At 41.6% G+C, this 6,385-nt stretch overlaps 1 long non-coding RNA gene across 1 annotated transcript; it reads right to left on the bottom strand.

Moving 5' to 3' along the window:
* Positions 1–454: 454 nt before the first annotated feature.
* On the bottom strand, positions 455–1,202 carry LOC126253665 (uncharacterized). Its single transcript, XR_007546010.1, has 3 exons — positions 1,070–1,202; positions 713–787; positions 455–625 (listed from the first exon to the last, which is right to left on the bottom strand). It is a non-coding gene; the product is annotated as an uncharacterized LOC126253665 (long non-coding RNA).
* Positions 1,203–6,385: the final 5,183 nt, after the last annotated feature.

The raw sequence follows: 6,385 nt of genomic DNA, 5'->3' as shown, positions 1-6,385 counted from the left end.
GAAACGGGCGATCCTGCCTTAAACCCCCACATAGGTGCTTTAGTAAAATGCCCATAAGGTTCCAGAGACATTATCAAGTCTAAAACAGACCGTGGTGCGAAGACTTCTGTGTGTAACAGGAATACAGACATTGCAGTGTTACGTGGCTTTATGCTTAATTACAGACTTACTATTTTATCAGTTGATTTGTTTTCACCACGTAACGCCCGCTGTTTACGTCCTTCTTCGTTGCTGAGCGATGTATCACTTTTCGTTCTGAGGCCGCAACTCTTCCTTTCCTATATCTTTACTACTTTTTATCTATATAAATGATGAACTATTGGTTTTGCCGTTTAACAACTTTTTAATAACTGTAGAAGCATTACAGGTATCGGGTCCCACCTAATGTGTTACCCGCCTATACGTTTTACATGAAACTTTCAAGACTCGATCGATCTGTTGACAAAGAGAAGGCAGAATATCTCTTCCTTTGACGTTGTCCAACGACGACCTAGGAAGCTCGACGCCCTCGCGGCCCAGGCTCTTCCATGGCTCGCGGTAGTTTGCAGCATTCGTTTTATTCCTTGCCCACTTGCCGCTACGTCGAACTTTCGTGATGATCGTTGGGCAACGTCTTCCACGTTATCTGCAACATAAATAAGCTTTCTTCCCACAGTATTTCTGAAAACCCAGAAACAAACTTAAAGAACATAATAATAATAACTGTTCTTACAATTATTCGCATAAGTCTTGGTCGATGTAATGAGGTGTGGGACAGGCCTAAGCCTTGTGACACCACAACATGTACCTAAAAACAAACAGAAAATAAGTACATAACTTTCTTTTATTTTTATTCATGATGATAATTAAAACGTTACGTATAAATTTTGTTTTCTTTGTCTCTCAGTGTTTCAGTTACTTGATTTGAACTTTTATTAATGTTTCCAAATAGTCAAAGTAACAATCAGTAAATTCATTCATTTCATAATAATATTCATTTTTGAAGAAAGTGTAACAGCACATTTACTTAACAACTGCTTTTCCCCTAATACGTCAGTATTCGTAACTTAGTTTATTGTTTCGCAGAGACCTCCAGATTTTGGTTCTCCATCGCTTCCCCAAATAGCTGAAAACGAATGCACGGTTAGTTTCTTTGAAGACGACACGACGTCGCCTATTTCCTTCCCCGCCTTCCCTTGCCCAAGCGCTCTAATGACCTCGATGTTAACGGGACGTTGCAACCGAGTAAACTTACACTGAAACATCACATGCAGATGTCGTGCCAAAGTATTTATCTGCAAACCAAGTTTCATCACTTGCCGACAGTTGAGAGATATTTCCTTCTCTCCCAGATAAGATTCAGAGTCAACAAAAACACAGGCACTTGCCGTAATACCTTTCGTCATTGGTGCCTATCATGTTCGCCGATGCCAACGGCCTGACATTGCCACGACCTTCATGAGCAATCACGTGATTCCGTCCTCCTCTCCTCATTTCTCTCTTCAAGTTCTATTCCTGCAAACAAGCGCCCACGCGCACGCTACAACCAATACCATCATTAAAATGACAACAATAACAACATGCACACACGCGCGCATACGTACAGCCACAAACACTCTCTCTCTCTCTCTCTCTCTCTCTCTCTCTCTCTCACACACACACACACACACACACACACACACAGAGAGAGAGAGAGAGAGAGAGAGAGAGAGAGAGAGAGAGTCACGCAATTACTTCTGCTCGACAATTGATATTTGCACAGGCAGTTCCTGTCCCTCAAAAAGCAGTTACACGCTGCGATTTAAAACATGACCATACTTATTACGAAACCAGCCAGTACATCACAAAAAAGCCCCATAAAAATATAAGATAAGAGATATGAGTGTGTCAGGGGATTCATCATGTATTAGTATGTCACAGCGTCGTATCCCAGAACTGGAGATGGTTGGCACGAATGCTTGGAGTAGGTTAATTCCTCGCATAGCGCTTCATATGATGTGCGCAGTCGTTTCTCTGACGTCATAAGCTCACCGGACCAAGTTGAAGTCATCCCATTAAGAGAGCACACTGGTCGCTTTTCAGCTGGGTAGACATGATATCAGGCATTCATGCGAACTCCTGCCGCTGACGTAAACTTGATAGTCGCTTCTATGGAATCAGCGCAATAATGTGGATCGACGATGTACGTGACGTGAATGAAACTGGCCGTTCTTTCAGTGTATCAAAGCGGAATGTCCATCACGTCTACAAGAAATTGTGTATCACTCGTAGCCACGTAAGACGGCATAAGAACAGTGTTCAGAAAAGGATCCTGACCGACGGGGACCGGAAACGAGTGTCATGCCTTGTTAAGGACAGTATTTGGCCTTGTGCTCTGGCATTTCTGATGACCAATACTTTTCCATAAACTTTTCAATATACTCTTCAACGATCTGGCACTGGTTTCCTACACTGTTCGCCCAATATAGAGTGTCATCTTCCATTCAATTACTTGCCACATCTAGTTTCTTATCCTCACTACAGAGTATTGTTATGTTCCTTCTGAACACAACCACAACTTCCTTGGGATGTACTGATCTCCATCTTTTGAACTCTAAATTACTTAGCGTTCTCGCAATACCACTCAAAGTTGTCAACTGAACTCACATACGTGACAACATTCCTCGTTGCTTCTTGCAGCTGCTTATACATGTGACTTATCTACTGTGCATCGGTTTCAGTTGCCTCTTGACACTCTCCTACTCTCTTAACTCGTTCGAAATCCTTGGCTTCTACTTGTCAATAACCTGCACCATCCCTTCTCAATTGTCTTCTTTATTCTTTTACGTCTTCGATTTTATCGTCTACTTCTTGTCGTACCATTTTGAGTTCCTGCTTCACTTATAAATTCACTTCGGCAACGATTCCCCCTGACTTTATTTGCCCTGCTTGCCTCTTTTCCGTTTTCCTTTCTGTTGTATCTAGCTTTTCCAATTTACTGAGTATTTGACTGAGCATTAGTTTAGCATTTGCTTCTCCTCATGGACCTGCTTCTATTGTGCTATTTGTGGCAACTGGTTGAACCACTGATTCTGTTGTTTCTACCGCCCTTTCCTCCTCTTGTACAATGCTTCTTCGTACAACTGGTTCAACAGTTTCTTCAACAGAAGCCATGTTGGTACCTCTCAATCTCGCTTGGGCTCGAGTTATCATACACAGTCACCTACTCTCTACTTGTTGTTCGAAGAGTGTTGTACTCGTCTAAATGGCTGCTGTTATTTATGACAACAGCAGTCCGTTACACGGGCGCCACGTAAAGGAGTCTTAATGAGAAACTCAGTGAAATAATGTATTTCTGTCAGTAGTGCTTATCTGACACATAATACATTCATTTCAATCCAAAGCAGTACCATTACGTGTAAAGCAATTTTTCACATCATTTTCGGTTATTGTTTGGGAACTGATCGACGACGTGTTTTGTAACTTTGTAACTGAGACGTTTGACGTGCGAGTTACAGGCCACTTGTAAAATTTAAGTGGAAGTCCCTCTTCACAAAGGGCACTATTTCTATGGCCATATCCAACTGCAACTACACCTTATAATGGAACTGATCGGCGACGCATATTTCCTTGCATATAGTACCTTCGCTACAGTTAAGAAAAGGATTACCTGATACACCTTATAAATTTATTATCCGAGACAAACACTTCCAAAATTATTATTAGTTCACATTTTGGTTTTAACAACTTGAATAATATGAGTTTCGTCATTTTTTGGATAACTTAATTATTTTTCACATTTTGAATTTATTATTTACTGTCATTTCCATTTTAAGCCATCAACATTAAACTGTTAGTTCTTTTTCCTGTCATCAGTCTTCTGACTGGCCTGATAAGGCCCACCACGAATTCCTCTCCTGTGCCATCCTCTTCATCTCAGAGTAGCACTTGCAACCTACGTCCTCAGTTATCTACTGGATGTATTCCAGTCTACTGTGCGGCTGGTCCCGGCGGAGGTTCGAGTCTTCCCTCGGGCATGGGTGTGTGTGTTTTTGTCCTTAGGATAATTTAGGTTAAGTAGTGTGTAAGCATAGGGACTGATGACCTTAGCATTTAAGTCCCATAAGATTTCACACATATTTGTTTTTTATTCCAGTCTCTATCTTCCTCTACAGCTCCCTCTAGTACCGTAGAAGCAATGACCTGATGTGTTAACAGATGTCCTACCATCCTGTCCCTTCTCGTTGTCAGTGTTTTCCACATATTCTTTTCCTCTCCGATTCTGCGCACAACCTCCTCATTCCTTACATTATCAGTCCACATAATTTTCAACATTCGCCTGTAGCACCACTTCTCAAATGCTTCGATTCTGTTTTGTTCCTGTTTTCCCAAAGTCCATGTTTCACTACCATACAATGCTGTACTCCAGACGTATATTCTCAGAAATTTCTTCCTCAGATTAAGGCCTATGTTTCATACTAGTAGACTTCTCTTGGCCAGGAATGCCCTTTTTGGCAGTGTTAGTCTGTTTTCGATGTTCTCCTTGCTCCATCCCTCTTTGGTTATTTTGCGGCTTAGGTAGGCTTCGTGACCATCAGTCCTGACGTTAAATTTCTCGCTGTTCTCATATCTGCTACCACTCATTACTTTCGTCTTTTTCCAATTTACTCTCAGTCCAAATTCTGTACTCATTACATTGTTCATTCCATTCAGCAGATCATTTACTTCTTCTTCACTTTCACTCAGGATAGCAATGTCATCAGCGAATCGTATCATTGATATCCTTTCACATTCAGCGTTATTTCCACTCCTGAACCCTTCAGTAATTCTGATTGAATCTTATCCCTTCTGCCTTATTTGAACTTAATTCCTCCAAATCTCTTTTAAATTCTGATTCTAATATTGGATCCCCTATCTTTTCCTAATTGACTCCTGTTTCATCTTGTGATCTGAATCCTTGTCTGCTCCTAGGTACGCCTTACAATCCAGTATCTGCTTCGGAATCTCTGTTTGACCACGATGTAATCTATATGAAATCTTCCCCTATCACCTGGCCTTTTTCAAGTATACCTCCTCCTCTTGTGATTCTTGAACAGAGTATTCGCTATTACTACCTGAAATTTATTACAGAACTCAATTCTCCTCTCTCATTTCTTGTCCCAAACCCATATTCTCCCGTGATCAATTCTTCTGCTTCTTCCCCTACAACTGTATCAACTGTATTCCAATCCCCCACGCCTATTAGATTTCCATCTCACTTTATGTACTGTATTATCCTTTCAATATCCTCATATACTTTCTCCATCGTTTCATCCTCAGCTCGCGATGTCGGCATATATACCTGAACTGTCGTTGTCGGTGATGGTTTGCTGTCGATTCTGAAAACAACAACCTTATCATTGAACTGCAACACTCTCTTTGTCCTACCTCTCTATTCATAACGAATCCTACTCCCGTTATACCATTTCCTGCTGCTGTTGATATTACCCGCTTCTCATGTGACCAGAAATGCTTGTCTTCTTTCCATTTCACTTCCCTGACCCCTAATATATCTACATTGAGTCTTTACATTTCCCTTTTCAGATTTTCTAGCTTCGCTACAGCATTCAAGCTTCTGACATTCCACGCCCCGACTCGTAGAACGTTATCCTTCCGGTGATTATTCAGTCTTTTTCTCATGGTCACGTTCCCCTTGACAGTCCTCTCCCGTGCATCCGAATGGGGGACTATTTCGGAATATTTTGCCAATGGAGAGATCATCATGACACCATTTTTAGTTACAGGACACATCTCCTGTGGATGCACGTTATACATCTTTAATGCAGAGGTTTCCATTGCTTTCTGCATCCTCATGCCATTGACCATTGCTCAGTCTTCCGCCTTTAGGTGCAGTTTCCGACCCCAAGAGCAAGGGAGTGCCCTGAACCTCTGTCTGCTTCTCCGCCCTCTTTGAAAACGCCGTTGGCAGCATGCCGGAAGACTTCGACCGCCAGTGCTGATTATTAATGAAAATATACGCCGTGGCGGGTTTGGAACCCAGTACCGAGAACGTTTTGATTGTTAATCAGAGACGCTACCCCTCCTTTTTTATCTCATTTTGTTGTTGGTTACTGTGCGTTGTATTTGTTCGGGGCGGGCGTCCCATGACACACGTTCCATCTCATCGTTGATCGGTTCATTCAGTTTTTTTTTATAATTTTTGTTTTTAATTTCAGAGGGCAGCTAACCCTCTGACCGAACACGCTCAGCTACTTGTGCCGGCGTCGAGACCATGGTTGATTACTGTTACTCATAAACTTTCAAATTAACTTCAAAACAGATTATCAATAATTAAGGCATTTGCTAAGTAAAATACTTTATTTGATGTATTCCGTTAAGTAAGTGAAGTCATATGTTGGTGGGAGAGAGAAGTTGGTATTGGCGCAAA

Source organism: Schistocerca nitens, chromosome 4 (assembly GCF_023898315.1).
Source record: "Schistocerca nitens isolate TAMUIC-IGC-003100 chromosome 4, iqSchNite1.1, whole genome shotgun sequence".
Classification (NCBI taxonomy): domain Eukaryota; kingdom Metazoa; phylum Arthropoda; class Insecta; order Orthoptera; family Acrididae; genus Schistocerca; species Schistocerca nitens.
Note: the sequence above shows the minus strand (reverse complement) of the source record. Positions and strands in the feature narration are given on the sequence as shown.